This window comes from Microtus ochrogaster, chromosome 6, assembly GCF_000317375.1.
Source record: "Microtus ochrogaster isolate Prairie Vole_2 chromosome 6, MicOch1.0, whole genome shotgun sequence".
Taxonomy (NCBI): Eukaryota; Metazoa; Chordata; class Mammalia; order Rodentia; family Cricetidae; genus Microtus; species Microtus ochrogaster.
Window position 1 is genome coordinate 3,291,157 of NC_022013.1, and position 1,149 is coordinate 3,292,305.

The following is a 1,149-nucleotide window of genomic DNA, read 5'->3' on the forward strand; positions in this document are numbered from 1 at the left end:
TCTCTCTCTCTCTCTCTCTCTCTCTCTCTCTCTCTCACACACACACACACACACAAACACATACACACACATACATACACATAGACACACACATGTGCACACACATTCCCTAGTGCCTGTACATGTATACATAGCTTAAACACAGATGTGCATGAAGACCAGAGAGGAGTTGGCTGTACTGGATGGAGCCCCATCAACCACGTGTATTCCAGAGAGAGAGTATAGATGCAATAGTGTGGAGTTTGGCAACTCTTACTCTTTCCCCAAGTTTTGCAAGGTGGAGGCCAGAAGAAGTTCATTACAAATGCCATAGCATCTAAAACAACCAATAAATGTCCTTAAGACTAATTCTGGGAGGGAAGTGGCGGCAAAGGAGCAGAGACATCAGCCAGCTAAATACAGCTCTTCCAAGTAGGGGTGGTTTGAAAAATCCTTTTTGCAAAGGGCATCTTAACACTCAGGCAGCGAGAGCAATGAATACACGCAGATGAAGAGATAGAGATAAAGTCTGGGTGCAGAAAAATGGGAAGAATTCAACCATAAATCTCAGCCAACTGCCTCGGCTGCCAGGAAATCTATCTTATCTTGTGGAGAGAGAATTTCTAACTTCACGCAGTTGAACATGTTCAAGACACATTTTGGTCTACTCGGGCAACATCCTCGAGGTATCTCGGAAGCACATCCTGACCCGTACCCACGCGTCAGCTCTGCTCTTGTGTTGTTTTCCTCCTGCAGCCTGAACAGTCAATTCTCCAAGGCTGTCCACTTTGACAGATTAGTCTCTGTAACACCATTTCCAAGTTATCTTTCGCAGCCCACACAGGCTATAAATCCAGATCATTGTGCTGGTTATTAGGATTTCATTTCATGCTTGCATTCACAGGCATTTAAGCTTCCAACCTTTCCTGTTGGGCATTAATCTTGGCAGTAATCAAGGGATTAAGTACGCTGAATTTAAACTCAAGGTTAATAGCACGCTCAACCAATATTGGTTTTACATATTGCCAAGGGAAAACAGAAAGGCAGACACCTTTATGTCCATTGTTCATGAAGAGAAGGAACAGATTGATGGGTAAGGCATGAAATTGCTTCTTTTGTTCCATTAGGAAGGTCTCTCTCCCTCCCTCCCTCCCTCCCTCCCTCCCTCCC

The 1,149-nt window shown here is 44.6% G+C and overlaps 1 protein-coding gene across 2 annotated transcripts in view; it reads right to left on the reverse strand.

Moving 5' to 3' along the window:
• Window positions 1-1,149, reverse strand: part of Mgat5 (alpha-1,6-mannosylglycoprotein 6-beta-N-acetylglucosaminyltransferase) — a 295,861-nt gene that overhangs the window by 124,546 nt on the left and 170,166 nt on the right. The window lies entirely within an intron of this gene.